Source organism: Pleuronectes platessa, chromosome 3 (assembly GCF_947347685.1).
Source record: "Pleuronectes platessa chromosome 3, fPlePla1.1, whole genome shotgun sequence".
Taxonomy (NCBI): Eukaryota; Metazoa; Chordata; class Actinopteri; order Pleuronectiformes; family Pleuronectidae; genus Pleuronectes; species Pleuronectes platessa.
The window spans coordinates 19,989,319-20,013,131 of NC_070628.1; the positions used below are offsets into that span (position 1 = coordinate 19,989,319).

At 41.2% G+C, this 23,813-nt stretch overlaps 1 protein-coding gene across 5 annotated transcripts in view; it reads right to left on the reverse strand.

Annotated features, from left to right (window-relative positions):
* Window positions 1-18,231, reverse strand: part of add3a (adducin 3 (gamma) a) — a 99,218-nt gene extending 80,987 nt beyond the window's left edge. For 4 of the 5 annotated variants that reach the window (XM_053417696.1, XM_053417699.1, XM_053417693.1 and 1 more), the window contains exon 1: window positions 18,117-18,231. The gene's annotated coding sequence lies outside the window, so the exon portion shown is untranslated. Of the gene's footprint in view, window positions 1-934; window positions 973-18,116 lie in introns of all 5 variants that reach the window. The other variant, XM_053417701.1, reaches the window with a different exon arrangement.
* Between the last annotated feature and the right edge of the window lie 5,582 nt (window positions 18,232-23,813).

Below are 23,813 nucleotides of genomic sequence, written 5' to 3' on the forward strand. Positions count from 1 at the left end.
CAAGAATCTGTTTTTCTTTTTGAAAATTAAATTACTTTGATATTTAAAAAGTAAAAAACTCCTTGACAACTGCAAGTTAACATATTGACACGGTCGAGACACAAAATATGAAACACAACAAGAACAGACAGTCAAGCAGTGACGTATTAAAGAGGGGAAAAGAAAGAAGAAATCAGAACCACACCTCGAGAGTTAGCAAACTCACGAATGCATGACTGTTACATAGAGCAGAAACTGCTGCAGCAAATTAGATTATCTCTGTTTAGTTTGTATAGGTTTTCAAAATAATGTGCAAAAAGAAGAGGAGATCCATTTATCAAAAAGTGGAAATAACGTGTGGCAGCTGTGGCCCGTTCAGCAAAAAGCTCTTCACATGAACCAGCGCTGGAACAATTGACATAAAGCAAAGCTGAAAACAGTGATGTGTGACTACAAAGACTTGGAAGATGTTGTAGAAAGTGATAGTCCCAATTTTCTGGGTAGAAGAAAGGTGACTTGCTGTTTTTTTCTCCATTAAAATGAATAGGAAAGTGATCTCAGACTTTTCTACAGAAGGACAAACACATGGACATATAGATTGAGTGCTCTCACGCTGTCTTATAGAGTATAAAATACATATTACATATATATAATACAGTAGGAACTAGGAAGTCTGGCCAGAGGCTGTTTGTGAGCGTAGCACTGACCATGTACATTTTGAGTCCTTGAAAAAAAACATAAGGAGTGTGGAGGTGGAGGCGATCGCTTGGCAGCCCAAAACTTTCCACTTCAGTCGACACTACATTGCAGATTTTTTTCATTTTCATTCCCATCTACTATGAGTGTTACGGCATAAATAATACTCCAGACAGAAATATGCTACTGATGCAATGAGCAGGTGTTTCAAAAGCTTGAGCAAGAGCTGAAATGGTGCGTGTTGATGCAAAAGTCTTACCTCCCGAGGGACTGTTTGAGTTAATGATGTCTCGACAACTAGGACAAAAACAGTCACAAACATGTTGTTACTTTCTGCATCCAAGTCTTCTGAGGCCTGCAGCAGCTCACCAGGACAGCTCTCTGCCATATTAAGTGTCTTAGGTGAAGAAATCGGTCACAGTTAGAAGCACACGTGAAGTTGGTTCAAAGAGATTTTTTATTTAACCAATTGTGTGTTATTTGAAGTTCGTAATCCCACAGTCGAAAGCAAAAGTTAGGCAAAGTGAGTGAACTCTAAACCTGAAATCATAGCTCTGAGAATAAAGTCTACTTTAGATCCTGAAGGATGAAGCCTATGCATTATCCTTGAAGACGCTGTCTGCTCTGTATGCTCTGTAATTCAACATATTTCACATACTGAAAAATCTAATCAAAAAGATGAGACTCAACTTTAGCAAACACCTGTAATCTTTCTTTTTCAGCAAGTAAACAACCAAATCGATTGTTTGGGTATAACTGTGCCAGACCTTCCACACAAGGGTAAATAAAACAGCCACTTAAAGCATACCAGAGACAATTGTGATTCATTCTTTAATCATGGTAATAATAAATGTGCGTTTAATATCATGGAATCATCGCAACTTAATTATTTATAGGACCAAAAACTATTTGGTAAAGAGCACGGTTCCTTAACGTCAGAGGAACTTAGGGTTGTGGAATGGTCATGGACAAAGGAAACTAAATGGGAAATGAACAGCGATCCATTCACCCCATCCTTCTGTAAATGGATAATAGGTCACATGATTTACTACGTCACCTGAATTCCGCATTTACTCCCATCATAATTACTACAGACGCTTGAGGTTGCTCATATGTAACCATAACTGTGGGTCCTTATAAGCTGACTTTTGGGGTCTGTTTCATTTATAGGATTAGGGTTAGGACAGGTTTCTTTTCTAAGAGGTGCCTAACATTGATTTATGTTACTTTACATCTTTTTTTGAGTATGCAGCCCAAATTACAAACCAGCTGCCCTATTTTGAGATACAGTAGACCTTGGAACTTACCAGCTTCCTTACAAAAGGACATGTTAAATGCCCCTCTACATTTGTTATGAACCATTTTCAGGCGGAAAACCTCAAGTGCTGCATATGTTTTCATTATGATGTCCCTACGGTCCCCATAACACAGGAGCTTCTGCCATCTCTGGATGAGGTTAAATTACTACCCAGTACGTGTGTGTGTATTCGCACTGGTGAGTTCTCTTGAGGCCTCTACATGTGTGTTCTTGGTCACAGTGGTCTGCAGTTTTAGATTGAGCTGTGCCTCCATACTGTACTGGTGGCTACACAGAGCAGCAGGCGATCTGCCCTTGACAGCCATCTATGTCCTCCGCACAAACACCAACTGTGTCAACACCAGAGAGCACAGCTCAGTGTAGGAGAACATGAGGGCTATTGATAGCATGTGATGTGTGTTATTGCTGAGGGTGCTACGCCTGCATTCCATTGTTATTGGCTACCGGGAATTTTGAGATTGGCCCAGAATAGCACGTCAAAATATTCCATATTTACCTCTAAAACAATTATTGAACAATATGTTGAGAGAACAACCGCTGCAACCATGAATGTGAGGGTTCGGTTATGCCCAGTCAGAACCGGTTTGTAGGAGATGTCAACCTAGGCTGAAACCACCGGACGAACACATTGGTTTGTAATTAGTAGAAAGGTTAAAAGCTGATACGTTGCGTAACAGCAGGTACAATTGGATGTGTTCTACCTCTTGGAAATGTGCGAGAGGTTGTAGAACACCTGAATTGTGAAAAACCCCAGAACCAGCCGTTCTGGAAACACGTTTCTGTCCGGGTTGACTGAATAAAAAGGAAATTAAAACTACCTGCTGATCTACAGGGAATGTTTTCTTAGTGGAGAGAAATAAATGAAATTCCCTTGAGTTCTCTGGTGTGCGATGACAATGAGAATTGTGAGAAGCTTGTTGACAGAAAGTCTGCATTCTTCCACAGCTCAGACCTGTCTAGTCATATAAAAACCAGTAAGAAGCTGCAGATCACTGTTCATGATCATCTGTGAAGGCCTGGCAGAGAAAAAACAATGATTCAGTTTAGTGACAACATTCTACTCAAATCTCAGCTTACTTCACGTACAGATTTTGTAAATGCTTTCCCTCAAATCCTGGCCCTCTCCATCAAATAGCCTCTGCTCATGGGAAAACTCACTCAGCCCCTACTGAAAACTGTTTGCACTCAGTTACTGTTGCTGCACAAATGTCCCGTGCTTCAGATCGAGTCTGTGTGATCGCGAAACCTCTTCTCTCTGATTTCTGCTTTTGCTCTAGGACTTCAGTGACATGATGAACTTGTTCGATTTTCACAAAAATACAACATCAGGTATTGTATTTTTGCTTTACTTCTTACAGAGTCCTTTTACTATTAAACCAGCTTCAGTGGACATTTGAGTGCTGCTGCTGCAGTCAGATCGTGGAATGAAGAAATCATGCTCTTTTAATGGAAGACTACACTTTTGAATAAAGAAAGAGAAATCCTATTTGAGAAAAGGTTTCAGGTTTCCTGTAACCATTACATTTTCAAAACTGTCCTTTGATCAAGTATAAATGGAGCCTTGATTTCAGATGAGTTTCAATTAAAAACTTTGAGCTTGTGGCTGAGGATCAGGAGGTATTGAACTGTCCAATTATCAAATGGTTCGATGATTCAGTCCCTACATCTCCCTGTCCTACAAGTCTCCTTGTACCGTGGATCACAGCATGTTTTAACTGGGACAAAGGTCAAGGGTAGTGTCATTACCTACCCTGAACATTGGTCTAAAGACCGGGCTCACTGTCAGCAACACCTCTAGCCAGAGCAATGGGAACCACCAAAATGAACTGCACCTCAAGTCATTAACTAAGTTTGACACTGGACTTGACACTGATCATTTTTACTTTGGGCGAGATGCAGAGAGACAAGGAAAACCAGCACAGTTACATAACAACCTTATAGCTAATAATTGACTCAGTGGATGTGACTTCTCCAGTCACATAACACGTCCCCCTTTAGCCTCATCACGTTAGCCTCACCAGGGGCGGTGAGGTCCCTTTCAATGAACAAGCAGCACCTCAAGGTCTTTGACTTTTTGCTTGATGTGTAACCTTATAAAACAAAAGCCCAAAGACAAAATAAGAGTCGACTATGCTTATTTTGCCACAGTTACAAAACAATCCCGACATTTCATTACTGTGATTCTGTCAAACATGTTAAGTGAGACAACGTGAGAGCTGCAGTGTCCAGTCGTTCTCCGATGGTTTGGGTGTTTGGAGATTCCCTTAACTCAGAGTTATTAAGTGGATAATAGCTGGTCCTTTCAGTGCTGCTGAGCTGATTTGTGCCTTTGGAACTGAATTAGTAGTAGTCTGTAATTTGAGTTGGCTGAGACCCGGGGGAAAGCAGAGATAGGAAGGCCAAGTTAGGCAGAGACCCAAAATAAATGAGTCGAGCCTAAAGAACACGCTGGCATGTGTTAGAATCTGTTTAACATCAGAGTCAGAGCAGATGGCCGACTGTGCTCATTGAGCTGGAAACATCTGCAGATGACATTTTGTAAAATGTTGGTCAGGTGTGAAAATTAACCTATTTATCCAAGTAATCACACATGGAACCAGTAGCATCGCACTCTGAGAAGAGACAGAACCCTGTGTTTAATATATGTTTAAATATTCCGCTATTGATATAATTCAATTATGTTAACAGAAAACTGATCTAGAGAAGTCTTCTCATTTCAGTTTGAAGAGATCATTTGCTTTATTATTCAATCATAATTATCTCTTCCTGAGTTGAGTTGTTGCATTTGAGTTTATTAGAATGAACTGCGTGTCGGGTCAAATTCGTTCAAACTAGATTTTGGGGGAAAGTGACGGCCCTTATCCATTACACAAAAACAAAATTAGCAGTGTACACTTCATATTACAAACAATCTCATTTAACAAAGCGAATCCCACCCATTAAAACCAACACAAAGCCATTTACAGCACTGCAACATTTCATCCAGATTTTTTTCCACAGTCTTACTGTTGGGTGTCCTGATAAACAGCTTTTGAGCATTTGTGCTTTGTATGTGAACTTTTGGAGATACGTTCGCAAACATTATCAAATGTTTGAGGGGGTGGATGACGCTTCAAACACACGAAAAGACGCAAAAAGAAAACAAATATCCCTCTATGCTTACATTCAAATTCAGAGTTGCCAATCAACCTAATCTGCAGGACTGCAGGACTTGGGGAGAGCAAGTAAACTCCAAACAGAAAGGCCAAACCCTTTTGTACGAGTTTACAGCTTCATTTGATCAGCTATTTACAGATATTCATAAAACAAAACAAGACAAGACAAGCGTTTAACAGTCAAGAAAGATGTTAATTGTTCTTAACAGATGACTCACTTTCTCTGAGTTTGATCTGTGTTCATTTTTGGCAGCACGCCGCTCTCTAGAATATCAACCATACAGCTGAATTAACAGGGCCGCTGAAGGATGAGTTCAGGCAGAGTACTTGACATAACTTTTGTTTTCATTACTAATAACAACTTTAAAAATGTGATACACTATTAAGCCCAACAGGCACACTCCTCTTTGGGGAGGTTATCGGTCAGGCTGAGCCGTACAGCAGCGTCTCTGGAGCTTCTACAGAGTCAGAGTCTTGTGAAGACACAAGGTGTTTAACAATGTGATATTAGCCAAATACTGTTGTTGAAACATGCAAAATCCAACCATGCTGCCAAAATGGTTGGAAAAATATAATATCTACTACATACACAACTATTCCAACTATGACACTTTTTTAAATTCCCTGAATTAAGATATGTCAGAGAAAAGGAAAGTAAGATAAGACTGTTTGAATGGATTTTGGTCAATCCAAACAACTGAAAAAGTCTAATGTGAGACTAATGTTTCTTTAAATGTGGACCATTGTTTCCAACCCACAAACTGGCAGGTCTGACTAGCATTTGGTGCTCATGGCAAAGTTTCTCTCTGAGAATACAGTTTAAGTTCAATCTCGGGAATCATAAAGTATGAATGAAGAGAATGGCTTGCTGAAAAGTCACAGTTCTCAACCATTCTCATGACTCGTTTTAAGAAATAATACGACGGACTACGTCTTTATTGTCTATCAGCGTCCAACACATTCCACTTAGCAGCGATCGCCATTGTTCTGAAGTAAACAGAGATGCCAGAGAATTTGTAAATAAGCGAACCAGAAACCAGAAGAAACTCAACACCATCACAGAAACTCTACATGTTTATCACTATAATGTAAGTCTATTAATCAAGTTCTACAATTCTGCTCTGCCAATGAAAATAGAAACAAGATGTTCAAAATCAATGAAAAAGAGATGTATCAAAAAATAGCTGCATGTGAAGAGATGGGTTATAAAGTGATACCTCAAATAGGGGTGGGCAAGCTGATGAGTTTCTTGATGTCCACAATCGAACTTTCCAAGCAAGACCAAAGTGAGTGTGTAATGTTCTCTTGTTGTTATGTCCAAAACCAATGACATAATCTTTAGGACAGGCCATAGCACGCCCTTTACCAACAAGATGACTGACATCACTTGTCTGAGTCGTAAACAATTGTTCTTGAAGCACCACATTGTGTCATTGGCCCATTAAGGCCACAGAAACATGCTCGGCTGCCATATCACATGACCTTGTGCTGCATGCTGTGTTTGTCTAACTTCCCACTCAGAGTGAATCAGTGACCGTCCTGGAGGGACAGAACAACAGATGGGGTCCGATCCAGTGATTTCCTCTGCTGAGTTAAAGGAAATACGGCCGCCCCATACTTCCCATCCTGCGACATGAGTCCGAGACGTGTGGCACGACACTACACACACATCTGACATGGTATCTCTCCCTGGCTCCGACCAGATACATCCTCAGTGGAAACTCGTTGAGTGGCTGCATGTAGGCGTCCATTCAAGAGGGGGACCTGATAAGGTGGAGAGTGTATTTGTCATGAGAATCTATTTATTGGCTTGAAGGGAAAACGGATTGAATTTCCACTTGATGGAGTATAGAAGCAGCTAATGTCTGGAGTTCAGTGCGGGAACATGAGTTATGAAAATGTCCCTCTCTGAAATGTGTAAGAAATGGGAAACCCCCACTGTGACTAAAATTCAGTTCAAGTGAATGAACTCACGTCTGTCAAATCGGCCTGATATTCACACTCACATCTACCTTTTCTACCAGAATAACCTATTTGGATTCAGTATGAATAAACCATTTTCACATCAGAGCTATGCCTTAAGACTTACATAGGACCTTGGAATGAAAGCAATGACCGATCTAATGAGCTGATTGGTAGAATACGTTTGGATTTTTCACAGGACTCAAATATTTGAGGGAGAAGCTTTCCTTTAAAGGCAGGGTTGTTTAGCCGTGTGACAGTAATAGATATTCCTCATATCTTACAGGTTTACTCTGGTGCCTTCTTGTATGCATCGTGTGGGGAGTGGTATTTCTGGATGCATAGATAAGGTCACATTTGTAACTCAATAACAGCATAAAAGGACAACAAGACTATTTCGGATCCAGCAGGACGAAGACATAAACAAACTGTGGATTAGCACGATGCTGGCCCAGTGGCTCTAATGTCCCCACAAACATAGCTCCCTCTCCCCAACCATTTACCCATGTACTGTGGCTTTAAATACATCCTGTTACCATGACCAGTCACCATGCTAAAAACACAGACACACACACGTAATAGACACGTAACACGACTGACTAACAAGGGATCTCTGGGAAGCACAAGAACAAAAACATCACAGTCTAATCTACTCCAATTGTCTCTGATGTAAGCAGCTGCACTGATTTATAAAAAGACATTCAGCATTATATCACATGCTGTCACATCCTTCCACTCCACATATTTAAGTAAAGCTTGGTCAATCAATAAGAAACCATAACTCAGAACAACAAATAACCACCCAAACACAACCACACTCAGCAGCGCTGACTCAGCGTTTTATCCGAGCCGAATCGAGGAGGAGAGTTGATGTTTACTTCACAAGTTGACCCAGTTAGAGACGAGACAACAGAGACACAGCACAGTACATTCCCACATTAACACCAGGACACAGTCAGAAAGCCTCAGGGCAGCCAACTGTGATTTGTTAGTGGGTGTGTGATGTGACAATGCCACGGCGTGTATTTATGTGTGTGTGTGTGTGTGTGTGTGTGTGTGTGTGTGTGTGTGTGTCCACAAACAGGAACCGAGGCATGGGTGTGCCTGTTAAAGCAGTGGCAGGTGATGTGGTAAATGTAAGTGTTTGGTCAGTGAGGCAATAAAGTGCGTTTCCTGGGGACACAAGGCCAACAATAGCTCATATATGCACACATACACAAACACACATACATTTTCATTTGCTGGATTCAACTGTAACTTACACTTGATCCCGTGTGTAAGTAAAATGTTATGTGTATGCAAGTAGAATTGTAACGAGGAATCTGTCAAAATAAAATGAATCTGCTCCTAGTATTTTCAAACTATTTTTTTTAAAGCAAATATGCCAAACTTTTCATGAATCCAGGTTTTTAAATGAGACATTAACAATTTGTCTTCGTCTTACATAGAAGTAAATCAAAAATATTTGGGTTTTGAACTCTTTCTCAAACAAAATGAGACATTAAACACAATCATCTTGCTTCTACTTGTGGTCGGTACTCTACACTTCAATATAATTTTCTGGTGTTTTACAAACCGAATAATTGAAAATCATCCTTAGTTAGAGACCTAAATATTAGTAGACTTGATATTTTGATGATAATGTTTTCTCCTCTCCAGTACAACAACAACTATCTGTCATAGAGCAGGACAATAAACCGTTTCTATTGAATTATAGACAGTATGAATCTAATCTACAATTACTCATGGTTAAATGACTGCTGCCACCATTTGAAAGGTGAGTTAATAAAGGAAATGCATCCACTGACGTGAAATAATGTGACAATTATTGTTACTGAGGTAAAATCTTCATACATTTGTGTCGTATTATTCAGAAATGTTTTCTATACTACACATTCAATGACCACAAACACCTCAGTAGATTTTGATATACAAACAATAAAACATCTGCATTCACATACAGAAGTTAAAATTATTGCAAACTGAGAGAAATGCCAAAATAACCCTGCTGGTGGTTGACCTACCAAGAAAGTAAAAAACGTTGGTTCTACTACAATTTAAATGTCATTACCCAGAATGCTTTTCACTAGCCCAGTACGGCCACCATCATGTTGTGTCCATAGTTGGTGAAGTCGAACTCCAGTGTGTGCGTCTCCCTTTAGAAAACGCACAACGCAAACCAGCATGACAATTACACAGAAGGTCGGTTACAGAGTGATGTATATCTTTCTAAACAATTACAAAACAAAGGGGATCCTCAGTGAAAGTCACTCAGAGTGAACAGAGCTCAGCGTCAGAGCTGAATGTCACAGCAGGACTCAGAGCCCAACCGTGAGGTTTAATGTGTCTGTGTGTGCATGTATGGAAGAGTTATGTTTTTTAGTAGGACTTTTATAGCAGGGTAATAAAACAGCAGAGCAATAGTGAGGAAAGGAGAGAATGTATTCAGCGCACACACACACACACACACACACACACACACACACACACACACACACACACACACACACACACACACACACACACACACACACACACACACACACACACACACACTTTTATATCACAATTAGTATCACTGTCTGTATTTTCACAAGATTCTCAAAATGCATTGAAAATGTGCTGAAACGCAAACTAAGGCAAGTTTGCTAAGTTTGATATTCAAATCATATATTTATTATAATTTATTACCATATTGCTGGCTTATATAAACACACCTTTAAACGTGTAAATCATATGTACTTACTAGCAGTTGCTAGATGTGGAATGAAACCAGTAACTGTTTCATCTCTAACCTTAAAACACGTCTCCACCTTCTGGTTCTGGGGACTTGCTTTTGTCCACATAAGACACATAAATCCCCATAATGTAACAGCCTAAACAGATTTAGGTCACCACAACATGAGTAATACCTGGACCACACACACACACATGCACGCACGCACACACAGCCACACACACATTAACTGTTCCATCACGTAGCCAGTGTGTCCTTTGCAGACCCCCAAACAGCAAGGGGATCAACACTTATAATAAAGGAATCCATAGGAATCTGCTCACATGGACACTCAGACGTGTACACACACAAACACACACTGCTATAATTGAACCATACATGTACACACTGTTCCAAGAAAAATGATTTAAACACTGTCTAATGAATCCAAACCCCAATGGCATTTGCACTTTGACAGGGAATATTCAAAATGACAGTCTGTTAATTGGACAGATGAGGTGACCTGGAAGATTTCTAATATAATCTCCATATTAATGCAGACCCTCGGGGCAGAGTGTCGGGAAGCCCCCTCTCCACCCCTCTCTCCCTTCTCTCTCATTCACAAACAGTGGCTGCACACTCGCTCTCATGACTGGCACTCAGCCCAGGCAGAACAGCATTCCAAATCAGAGCCGTTCTCCGGTCACAATGGCAGCATTTCATCAGTCGGTCCACAGTAAGATTCACAATTAACTGTGATGACTGAACAGGGATTTAAAGCTTCATGTATCTGCTGCATTTTGGATCATAACTATCCAATGCTAAAAGACGAGATCGTTTGTCGTCTCACAGGACAGAATTTCCATATCAAGTTCACAATCTCTAATCGATTCTGTCTCATCTTTCCCGAACGCTCCACAAGATTAGAGGACAATTGTCTGGTGGAGTCCACGTTCCCACGTCGGCTCTGAACTTTCACCATCTCTAACGTTTAACTCTCAGAGCGACACTTTAATAATGTGACGACCACAGGGATCAAAGAGGCGCTGTCTCCCTCAAAAGCTCATTTGGCCCAAAACTTGGCACCTCTCCTCCTCCCATGGTCAGAGGCTGACCCCGTTGCCATGGCTACACCACTCTTAATATCTATGCAAACGCCTTCTCGCTGCAAGGGGAAGACCCCCTGCTGGACGGGGCTGATGCTCCGCCAGGGACTGCCCCCTCATGCACAAACACAATAAGGCCTGTGTAAACACAAACATGTTATGAGCTCAAACAGACACACATGCATATATCAACACACATGCAAAGTGATGGCGTATGGACGCACATATGAACGGCTGGACAGTCAGCTGTGCTCCATGTGGGGCCGGATGCTTTCAGTAATACATCCACCCACAAGTGTATTATAAAGTTATTCTAACCCCAGCCGGCTGGGGCGTCTGGCTCTGACAACCAAACAACTGTGGAATCTAAACACTCGGCCCACACACGTATCTCATCCAACAGCAGCATGACTGTGCGTGCACAATAGACACTTCAGTTTCATCTGGCTCCATCAGTCAGGGCATCAAAAAATGAAACGCTGAAGTTGGAGATCAGCCGCACAGCTAGATGGCACGTTGTCAGAATGTGGAGGTAAACCGAACTGGATAGAGCCAAACAAACAAAGCACATAAACAGGAGGAATCATGTAAAAGTTATAATCTAAATTTGGTGCTTGGTGTTGAGTTCAAACTTGATCAATTGTAATCTGCACTGTTGTCCTGATCAAGCTGGTATGACAGTGTTGACCTTTAACAGAACGGTCATTAAAAAATCCAGGAAGCTACTGTAACTAATTTGCCGCTTTGTAATTGTGCGGTGTACTTCAATTTGAACTCCTCTGCTGGAGAATAAAACTTTTATATTAAGGACCGGAGTTGATGATGCATAAATTCTAAAAAGACATTGCTTCATTACCGCCCCTGCTAACAAGCGTGTTTCCCGACAGCTACAAAGCAGTTAAGGAACTTAACAGAGCTTTCATTTATTGAAATGATGTACAATCCCTAAAAGATCCCTACACTACCAGAAGGTGTAAAAAGCTCACTACATAATCTTTTAATGAAGCTCATAGAACAATTGTGAGCATAGACTGTAAATAAGATGGACGACGCGTCTCCACTTCAAGGCCAAATATCCCTGATACCAACCAGAGTCAGTCTAGTACCGTCAGCCACCAGGGGGGATCAAGACATTTTAACTTCACTTTTAGGGAGCCGTCATCTTGCCCATCTTTTATATACCGCTCATGATTGGGACTGACTAACACTAGCATGATCCCGTCCGGGTAGCATTTTGAAAAAAAGCCAGCTAGCCCTTTGAGACTCTACATCAACAAGCGTTCAAACCTAAATATTTATACAGCACAGTGATTCATTTTGCCGCAATGTGTGACCATGCCTCAGCTCCTAGCAAATTGCCTTACCTTTGCCATCAGATACCCAAACCTCAAGTCTATAGTGAGAAAGCTTCTTTCTTTTTTTTTTTCAGCTCAATGGGCGTATCAGAAAACGGGAGAAGGATTTCATTTAATTTGCTTTGGTATCGCTTCGTGGAAAAACATCCAACTTGAATCGTTTGTCTTTCTAATTTCCTCAAGGCAAACTTGAATTTCGAGATTACGTTTAAGGTGACATTTTGAGAGACATGCTTACTCGGTTTCTCGTCCCGAGTTAAATGAGAAGATTGATGTCACACTCGTCTCTGTAAATGTGAAGCTACAGCAAGCGGCCAGCTAGTTTGAGTGGCTTGACTTTCTACAAGGGTAATAAAATCTAAATTCTGGCAGCGGCCCTTAGGCATGCGAGTGGAATTAGTCTTCTGATCATTCTCAACTCTCAATAGGAGAGCCTGTGTCCCACTGGATCATATAGTTACATAATAGCACGGTAAATAAAATGTTTATTCCTGTTGTGTTCACACAGACATGTACACACAAGCGGTTGGGTACAATCCCGTTCAGCTCAACAGGCCCTCGGTCCTGTCTGACCAAACCCCAGAGCTACATGCTGAAGCAAACTAAATAAATGACAGATGAGGCCAAAGCCCTTGGAGAGACGAGAAAATCCAGCATAATAAAATCAAGCCTGGTTGCGCGCAAACACACACGTCCTCCTCTAACAAAGGGAAAACATTGGAATCCAAGGCTCAATCAATCTGCCGTGTGCAGGGAGAGTGGAGCCACATGTTTTTGATAAGTCCTCTAGCAGAGCAGGGTGAGGTAATGATGAAGTCATCTCTGTCCTCTGGACAGGTTCAACTTCACTGTGTGTTGAATGGCTTCAGGCTCTCACACACACACAGACGTCCATTTCAATATGCATGTTGTGTGCTATGCAATAAAAAGTTAGTGTAAGTGTTTTAATTTTGGTATCAAGACCATTAATTAAGAAGCTACAAGTTGTGAGCTGCCTTTAACACACTTGCAACTAGGGATGGGCGTTCGATTAAATTGTCTTCGTCGATCGTCGGGAGAGTTAATGACGAATTTTCGATTAATCATTCATATTTTCAAGTTAAAAAATTCACTATTTATAAGCTACATTAAAATGCAGTGATGTTTCCTCATTGAGATCTTTATTACAAGATGAACAAAATATGAGCTGCCGTAATCTTAAGCAGCGGAGCCGACAGCTAGAAGCCGGTGCTACTAAACACAACTGACCCTCGTTTTTTTTTTTCTCCAAAATAAAATAATAATAATATAAAAAAACATAATGTTAAACAACAACTACAAATATATAATACTTAGGTCTGACAGGTTTTGCCAAATGTAACTCAAAACTATCAAACAAGGTACCGAGTCGAGAAAGCTTCATAAAAATAACCAGTAACTCGCATACAACTTCAGCACCAGCCTACGGATTTGTGTTGAGAAAGATGAGCATGTTAACATGCTCTGGGTTCAGACGCGAACGCAGCCTGGTGACCGTCAGTCCAGCCGCCAGAAAAAACCCGCTCTGAGGGGACTGGTGTCCCCGTGATACACAGGTAGCTCCGTGCTAACTTGGCTAGCCTGGCCGCGGCTCCGGTGTTTGCACTCCCCTCGGCCGTGTCAGACAACGCAGGCTCCTCGTCTCCCCCAGCCTCTGGGATAGCTTCGCAGTATTGGCAGTGAACCAAGTCATTTTTTAACTCAAAATGGTCCCATGCAACACTTCGCCATGACCTCTTCATGTTTACTTTAGAAATGGAGCTACACGGTAACTCGCAGCCAGTCGCACGTAACTGAGTAGGACGGTGGCGTTTTTTTCAAACACTGCCCCCCGTGGTCAAATGTGTAATTAGCGAGTTTCTCGATGAAAATTTTTTTTCGAAGAAATTCTTAATGATCAATTAATCTATCGTCGATTAATTATGCCCATCCCTACTTGCAACAGAAGAAGCTCCTCTATCATTACAAAAAAAAACGTACTCAAATATTATATTGTTGAGAACCTTCCCAGGCAATCACGTCCTACTATGGACACGCCTCATTTACAGTCCATGCAGAGAGAGCCACTCAACGGGTCACTGTAGCTCCGTTATGAGACCGTCAATCTATTCCCCGACAATAAAGGACAATGTACTTCCTGTGTCTTGGCATCTTAATATTGACTGGGCTCAATCGTGCCTTGGGTCGTTATTATGAAACCATTTGTTAGGGGAGAGAAAATAGAAGAGAGAGAACTGCTCGGAGAGAAAGACTGAGTTGAACCACAGATTAGCATCTGCTGTGCCCTATCTAAATGCTATTCTGTGAGCCATTAAAAGGTCAAAACTTTAAGCCTATTACAAATGCAATATAGTCATGGAGTATACATTCAGCTTGGATGGCCACAGGATTCTGATGTACATGTTGTTCCAAACATATACAAATATCCACAGCGTATATGTTAATCTGCCCGTCCCAGGGTAGACACCCAGGGAACCATGCACAACTCCATTAAGTCTGCTTACACTGTTCATTTGGGGTCCTTGCATACATGTTTGGATCGTTGAAGATATTGTTTCAATGTTTCAATAGCTCTGTCAGTAACTCTCTCTCTATCATTCACACTGCCATCCAAATTGAGCCAAACCGGCTGCACCAGCATCTCCTCCAGCTGGGTAAGCGCTGTAACCTTTCCCTCAAGTTCCAGATAAATCAAACAGAAGCTTACAGTGATAAATTTCTGTCCTGGACAAATGTGATCAATATAGGCCGTTTCCACTGTACTCGATTTTGTCGGGAGGCAAATGTTGAGCATTCTGGTGTCAAAAGACATCACGAATCAGAAGTATCGCCCGGACTACTGAAGAGGCGTTTCAGGAACTTCAGGACCAGTGATTTCTGTGGCTGAGAGGAGTTGCTTATTACTGCAGATGTTAGACATTTGCAGACCTTTTACATACACAAAAACGTTATATTGCACACTAGAGGAGATAAACTGAAAAAAGCAAGGCAGGGCACAGAACTTTTAAAGCTTTTAAGGGCAATCCAAAGGGCCTGTCATGTGCAATTCCACTCTCTAATACAATGTCTACCAGAGTTCTAACCTGCAGAACCTGAAGGAAAGAAAAGGAAAAAAGGAACACTTCAGAGACTGGCAGGAAGTGAGAAGTGTAGCACAGCTATAGTCCATTTAATAGTTCAAGTTTTATTCAGGACAGAGCTATTTACACACACTGTTGCATGTGAACCTCCACTGAGGAAGAACCACTAAAACTGAATAAACCGTTAAAAACAATAAAGCCAGTTTTTAGCAGGAGAAGGAGTCATCCAGCAAAAATAATGGAAATGTAGTTTCGCTCCAGCTTTCCTCCTTGACCTGGCACAAGTTTTACTAAGTGAAGTTATTATAATCCTAGTGATTATTATAACTGCTGCTTACTTCATTGTTTTTTATTGCCATCCATATGTAAGCAGCATCAGCTTACACTCCACAATACAAATAATTAAAATTAATTATTATATATAATTTGTCACTTGGGCACTTTTGCCAAAGAAGGAATTAACATGCATCGTTGTACATTTTCAGGCTACAGTACATAAAAGATAAACCCTCAACTAAAATCCTTTTCTTTAATTTTCATCTCATGTTTTTAAAAGCCTCTTTGAGTTAGACTTGGAGATCTTCTTTAAAAATATGAATCACATTAAATTGTGTGAGAAACTGCATGAGTAAAACAACACAATAAAGTCAAACACATTAAACACCTTAATAAAATTGTGTGCTTTTTCTCCACAGGTCATGAGAGCACTAAAACCTGCAGCAATACATACACAGAAAAAAATGTTCTGTTGAATTTACTACATATTATTATGACAAGCAGTTGCGCAAAGTAAGATCTAAATCAAGATATATGCTTAAGGCTTTGCGTTAATATATTTTGAGTTAACTGTATTAATCATTGTTCCAGTAACCAGCCAACCCACTGTGGGACTAATAAAGGATTATCTTCAGTGTTGTGCAAGTTCACACCTCTCATGAACTAGTTCAAAGTTCAGTTCACACAAGTAAATATGAATAGTTCACGTTCATAGTTGACCATTTAAATTCTGAACTAGTTCATAGTTCAGTTCATTTCATAGTTTAAGGTGGAAAGTGAGCCATTTTTGTAAGAGACCAGAGCTGTTGTGTTGCAGGTATGGCCTGCCCCTTTAAGGAAAGTTTGTAGTGTGTGACGTAGTGCACCTGGGTATTGTGGGAAGAGACCCTAAAAGTGTGTTTATAACGAGAAGTGACGGAGCACCTAGAGGTGATGCGAGTGTTGCTCCTGCTGTATATCCGAGAAATAAAGTGGCCGCATTCCAAGTAAAGAAACATCTCCTCCTCCTTATTCACGGAGCGGTCCGGACAGCGATCCAAGATAACCCGTGAGCCGAGCTCCAGACTACGGCTCGGAGCCGAGACACTGGCCAAAGAAGAAAACACTTGGAATACGTTGCTTGTTTGGTGTGCATGTGTGTGTGCGATGAATCATGGGTAACGTAGTGCGAAGTCGAGTTACTTGGTTCAGGTTAGGCTACATCACGGACATTTCACGGGCACTGAGCAACGACATGGTGCAAGCATTCGATTTATACAGCATCTCTCCTCAGGAGAAGGAAGACATTCCGTAACGTTTTAGCTAGACCTCAGATAATATTGTAACGGACTGGTAGTTAGGTTTATGTTCTGTTTGACTGCTATGTGTTTGTTATGACTTATGTTCAGCTAACTACACCATGTCAATAAGTGTTGGGATTTCCATAGGTTCAGTGAACCAGTCGGGGTGGGGCAAGTGACAGTTCTAGACCAATGGCTGGAGAGTTATCTGGCATGACAGGCTCTCATTGGCTGATGAGTTGGCATGTCAAGGGTGAATGAGGAAGGGGAGTGAAGAACACAGTAGTGGATGACAGGAGTGTCGGAGTTACAACAAGAAGTGTGTCGTGTTCGCTGGACTTTAATAAAGTAACACATAAAGAGAGAAGTTTCCTGTCGTCTATAAGCGAGGACGCTGAAATATGAACGTGTTCACCGTTCAAATTCATTATTTGTCATTGAGTTGCTTTCAGTTCACTGTAACCCTAACCCAAAAGTGAACGTGTTCGATGAACGCGTTCTTTTGCGTTCGTTCATGCACAACACTGATTATCTTATATGATCTAAAAATTTAATTTAAAATAAATGTAGAGTTGAGTAAGACATTGAATATCAGTTAAATAAGACAGATTGAGAATCCATTTCTGGCAGAGTAGCCAGAATATGTGACAAACGTGATCAGCTGCAGCGCCTGCTCTGCGGTAAATGAACTTGAACTTTGACCTCCTGCCAAGGGACCTAGCCCTATAGCATAATAAAGAGAAAAACAATATAAATAATTAAAACTAAATGAATGAAAGTGAATATGCTGCTGTAGCCTACACCTACAGTAGTAGTATTACGTTGAAAATGACCAAATATGATTAAATATGAGAGCAACAGCGTTGGTCTGATATGTTTGTTGTTTACATGTCGTTACTAACTCGTGCAATGTGCACTTAACTTTATATCCTCAATAATCTAAACAGCTTAGTAAGATCTCCTCAGTTTGGATCATGGTTTGGATGTGTGGCGGAGTTTCTGGTCACATGGCTACAACGTCACATTACATTTACCGCGTGAAGCACGGGAGATCCCATCCTCTGCAGACCATGCTGCGCAGCAGCCTCAGAGCAACACACCGACGAGACGTGTCTGTGAAACAACAACAACAACAACAACTACAGGCTGTGACATGTAAAGACGAAGAAACATACCTGGAGGGAGGATGATCCGAGTGAGACGCTGAATGACCTGCAGAGACACAGGTGTCCCCGGACCGCGTCTGTCCCTCTGAACTCAATGGTTCCGGTGTGTCCGGACACTTTCGCTGATGCACACACGCTGCTGATGGTGCTCACTCGCCCCCTGCAGGCTGGCTCAGAAGCTCACATGCTGTGTAGATCTACTGGGGGGGGCAAGTGGCTCACAATGTGGCAGGAAATGCGACCCCGCTCACTGAAACAGGAGGCTCACCATTTTGCAAATCCCTCGATGCGTCAGGCTGAGCACACGTGACTCAGGCTGGTTGCACGTCATGTGTTTTATTTATGATTGTCCTAATTCTGAGAGAAGGATCACACATGATCCAACGGGTTCACCTCACATAGCTCATTCTATGTTTCACTGTACAGCTGAGACATCTATCAATCAACATGCAGCCTACATGTAGAATAAAGTACTTTACATGGTTTCCTTTATATTATTAACAGAACAATGCATGCAATAATATAAAATTAGACTAAATGTCCAAACAGGCCACAACCTAAATAGTACAGGTCACTGCTTAGTATAATCTATAGGTGGTTTATTGGCATAGCAAGTGTAACACGCTACTGTAGATTTGTGCTCAGACTTATTCGGTTCAGGCTCAATGTAAGTGTAATATGAAGATAAATGTCAACTATGACTTGTGCATATGTGCTGCTCTGCCTCCCTCTGGTGTCCTTAAAGGTGCTTGTGTAATATGCATCCTATCCACACCATCCCTCCTTAAAGGTGCAACAACCCTTTAATTATGCTTATTGCTTTAATTGTGTTGTGTAAAACTTTTTTTTTCATTGAATAATTTTATTCTGGCAATTTCCTTGTTCTTCAGTCTGAACTGGAACTGTGTTAAGCTGTGTGCATCAGGTTTTACAGAAACACATTTGGGGCTTGGGCTTTACTGTACTTATACAGACAGTCTGTATAAAAGGCATTCATTATTAACACTGAATAATAGGATGGTACTGAGTACTGTACGGGGCCACAACCTAAATGTTACTTTTATAACTAGTGAAGTGGTCTAATTTGAAGAACAGTAAAACTGCCTTTATATTCTCTGTCTGTCTGTCTGTATGTCTGTATCTCTCTCCCACAGTAAACATGACAAACGTCAGTAAACAGCTGGACAAGGCTTTGAGTTCAGTTTTTGTTTGTTTATTTTTTAGGAAACGTCGGACCAGTTGCGACGTAATGTTTTCAGGGGCGCTAATGTTGTGGTTCATTTATCACCAAACACGTCATTACCTGTTTGTCTGATGCTGCGGGCAGTGTTGTGCAAGTTCACACCTCTCATGAACTAGTTCAAAGTTCAGTTCACACAAGTAAGCATGAATAGTTCACGTTCATAGTTCACCATTTAAATTCTGAACTACTTCATAGTTCAGTTCATGTCATAGTTTTAAGGTGGAAAGTGAGAATGAAAGACTTAACTTGTTAAAGAAAACCTTATCCATCACTACCCCGTGCCTTTACTGTCGGAATCTTTATCAGACAGTGTGTAAAAATCCCTCTCTGCTTTCTCTTGCCATCTGTATATGAGACCGAGAGCTGTTGTGTTGCAGGTGTGGCCTGCCCCTTTAAGGAAAGTTTGAAGTGTGTGACGTAGTGCACCTGGGTATTGTGGGAAAAGACGCTATAAGTGTGTGTATAACGAGAAGTGACGGACCACCTAGAGGTGATGCAAGTGTTGCTCCTGCTGTATATCCGAGAAATAAAATGGCCGCATTCCAAGTAAAGAAACATCACCTCCTCCTTATTCACGGAGCGGTCCGGATGGCTGGTTACCGGCCAGGCAGCGAGCCAAGATAACCAGTGACAGGGGCGGCTGCTGGTACAGGCGACATAGGAGACTGATTTATCATGATGTGACACATGCAATGTAAAACAATACATTAACGTCACACCATCATCCTCTAACCCCGGGACGTACCAGAGGTTGAAGCGCTGCGGAAAGCGGTCCGCCTCCTTTCCTCGCCCATGTTAAATACTTGGGCTGATTGCACCGGCAGGTAGTGCCGGGAAGAACCGGGAAGCCACGGCCCCACAAACACACACACACACACAACTACATAATCTCCTGTGCCCCCCACAGGAGATTATGTAGTTGTGTCTGTGCGTTGTGCCTGTAGCCGCCAGGGGGGGTTGGCGGCTACAGGCTTGGTAAGTCAGTCACCTGTGAAGGATAATTTACCCTGAACTGCGCACATCCTGCGCAGAAGTCCATTGCGCACACCCTGCGCAGAAGCCCATTGCACAGAACCGAACTGCGCACATTCTGCGCAGAAGCCCAATGCGGAGCCGGCCCTTTTTTTTTATTAAATTCTTTCCTGTTTTAGATTTAATTAATTTAAATTTAAATAGTGTACAATATTTTTGCAATTAATATGAAAGTATATTGCCATTTTGAAGATGGGAAAGAGTGGGGTTTGAAACCGGGTTCTGCTTGTTGAAGAGCGAACGCTTTACCAACTAGGCCACACAGCCTGATGATTGCAGTGAGGAACTTAGCACAGTAACAAGATGGACAAATTATCGTGTGCGTGTCCATGTCATTTTATGCTGCTTTTGATAAACACTTCAGAGAAAATATTTTCTACTTTACTACATATATTTGACAGCTTTACTTAAAAGTTACTTTTATATTTTTGGCTTTTAGATACTGGATGATTTACCATACTTTAAAAACCTATTATTAGAGAATAACCCAGTACTTTTCCAACCTTGTCTTCTGACGCCTTACAAGAATCACAGTCTGCTGATTCTGCCTTGTTCTGAGGCTGCCCCCTGCTGGCTGCTGGGTTCCTATGCTGCTCTAACTTGGTTTGTGCAGCTTGTGATTTACTAAAGTTGTCCATAAAAGAAACATTTTAATATCCTTGAAGGGCAATTTGATGTACAACCAGCAATCAGTGCACGACAAAAATATATACAACGCAAATAAAACACAATATAAAAACCCTATAGACTAAGTAGCAGGGGAAAATTAGCTTTTAATAAATGAATTGGTATTCTACTTTTAATTTCCTGTTGTGTTTCTAATAATTATTAATGTTGGTGACATTTCCTTGATAAATGGGTGGAGGTTTTATTACCTCTGCTAAGGAGGTTATGTCTCTGTTTTGTCAGTCAACAGGTTTATGATATAAACTACTGGACCAATAACCACACAACTTGGTAGAAGGAAGCTGCATGGATCAGAGATGAACCCATACGGCTCTGTTGAGCTCTACTGAGTGCCAGTCTAGTGAATGAATCTGGAATCTTCTCTCAAAAAAAACATTTCCCCCCCATAGAGCTCACAAAAACTCAAATAAATGCCCTGTCCGATATCAAAACACATTTGGGGGGAATTGATGACAGAGAGAGTAATTTTTATTCTTAAAATGATGAATGTAGAAAAAATTGGGCTCCAGCAGTAGGGCACTTTTCTCATCCGGGACAGAAGGGCCAGTGCTTGAGCACCACTAGGGGTCGTGCCTGTAGGACGAAGAACTGTACGGGGCTCGTCTGGAAAGAACAGGGCAAAAGAGTGAAAACATATTCATCTACAAGTGCAACAAACATTGCAGTTGCATTTTTTCAGCATCATACATTTTGCCCAGCTGTGTAATGTTTGCAGGAAAATAAAGTACAGGGATGAAATTATAGGTCTGGGCCTGATCACTGGAAAAGCACTGTCCCCACCCCAGTGGCAGAAGCAAACTGTCAAAACTTTGAAGTGAAGAGCAGACACTAAAGCTGCCAGGAGGCCTGATCAGCAGAGTCTGCTGCATATGAATGAGATGCTGGGAGGAGAACAATTGAGTATGAGATAATCTGGCTTGGAATTAGTTGTTTCCTTATCTAATAAAAGGCCGTGGCAAACAGGAAAATCTTCAGTGTTTATTTGAATGAACTATCATTTCTGGTGGACTTGTAGTTCTACTGAGGTTTATTCAAACAAATGTGGTGCTTAGAAATTGACCGGGGCTTCTCTATGTTTAGTTTTGACTCTGGTGAAAGAAGGCGGACCTGTTTGAGATGACTTGAGGATGGTCCACAACGTAATGCATTTCAGGTTCAGTATCTGGCCCAGAGACCCTTGTAATGCAAGGACTGGGAATGTTAACCTGTTAACCCTTAATTCAAGATAAATGGCAATACAGTATCAATGCGATACGTCAGATTTTCAAAGGTTTTCCGTTAGTTCTTCCAGTATGTGTTTATATTTTATAAACACATACTGGTTATTTTATAAAATCTTTGAATTCTAAGACACTCAAGCTAACCCTGCGTAATGAGCAGTCCCCCTCATTGAGAAATCAGGCTACTATATAATGTCTCTGCTCTGTTTCTACTGGTCCCAGTCTTAAGCAGTCACCACCCATTGTCTGCATTTGTATGTGTGCAAATGGTAAACTTGTGTGCACTTGCACGGACAGAGACACGGCTGCGTTATGATTCCAGCTCCTGCCGCAATCAGATCTAAAGGAGCCAAGTGAAGCACCCTACCCACTTCGCTGGTCCTCCAATATGTGTAAATAGCTGCGTGGCCTGCAACAAATAGCTCACAGTGATGGGCCATTGGGCGGCTATTCTTGGATAAGTTACTATTTTTACTCCTTCATTTTCCTCACCTCTGTCACAAGGTCAGCTGAGGGATACTCTATGAATAGAAAGAGGTTTAAACAGGGTCGAAAAGGGAGAAAGTAAATGGATCTCGGAAGCACAATGATTTTCTAAGAGCCACAGCATGCAGCTGAAACATGAAGCTGTGAGGCTACAAGGTTCATTCTGGTCACCTTATTTCTATTTGATAGCACCAAGGACACCCATATGTACACACAATGATTGACTGCTGTTTTTCTATGACCTCCACGAAGGAGGTTATATTTTCTTTGCTGTTTGTCTGTTAGGTTGTTTTTCTGTTAGCAGGACTATGCTAAAACTAGGACGGCATTCAGCAGATTGCATACCTCAGAGCACAGTCCCCTTAAATTCGATCATCAAGATCTTTGTGTGTCATGAAACTTGGTGAAGGGGTGGGGTATAGGCCAATGAAGAATCAGTAAAAAAAAATGTCAGCATCCAGGAATGTTATTTCACAATTTCTTAAGTATCGAAGGTAGGGTCGCTTTTTCATATTTTTCAATGAACATTTGATTGTGATTTTATATTTGAATCTAGATTTCCTCTGTTTATTGTTCTGTGATCTGTATTAAGTGCACACCAAAAATGGGATAGTAAATAAGATAAAAAGACATTGAAATTGAATCATTTAAAGCATTGAATAAAACATATTACCAATGCATTTTAGCAATATTGAGCTGCATGGAGTTCATCTCACTTTCGTCTTTATTGTATTAATTAGATTAGAGAATTCAAATACTATCTTACTAAGTATAAAGCCTAAAGAAATGCAAACAACTGAGGAAGTTTACTTTCATGTTGATCGCCCAAAAATATGAATTAAAAGTCTTGTAAATTTCTATTGAATATGTTACATGTGTTCTCTGAGCATAACCACTAAATGCTTCCTCTGCATATTGCTGTGACTGAGCCCAGCAGAATACATTAACACTAAAACCACACCGGAGGCCGGCAGACCACCGCCACTCATCTGGGGCACCCAAATATTCCTCCTGCCTCCCTCCTGCTCTGGCACATGA